Genomic DNA, 442 nt, shown 5'->3' with positions numbered 1-442 from the left:
TCAGGGTTTCAATCAGCTTTATTAAAAGACTTTGTACAACAGTATCACCGACCGGTTGTAAATAGAAAAATCGGATCATTAGGATGTTAAAGGGCATGACACAGCAGATCCACACGGCAGGGCGCCCTAGAACAAGGGTTCTTCTGCCCTAGGAGAAACCTTCGAAGAACCTCTCTTGGTGCCATGTACTGTAGAAGGGTTCTACGTGACACCAAAAAGGGTTATTCAAAGGGGAACAAGAGGGACAGCAGAAGAACCAGTGTCGGTTCTAGCATGGTTCTCATACATCAGCAGAGGATGGAGTGAGTGGTCATGCTTTACTGCACAGGCCAGTCACACTGCATTCTGGGATTGTGCCCTGCCAGATGGTCTGCAGATGTTCAAACTGTGAACCAACTATCAGCTGTAACTGTTGCTATGCAGTTGTTCTTGCTCGTCTTGG

Source organism: Argentina silus (assembly GCF_951799395.1).
Source record: "Argentina silus genome assembly, chromosome: 16".
Lineage (NCBI taxonomy): Eukaryota > Metazoa > Chordata > Actinopteri > Argentiniformes > Argentinidae > Argentina > Argentina silus.
This window is presented reverse-complemented; position numbering follows the sequence as displayed.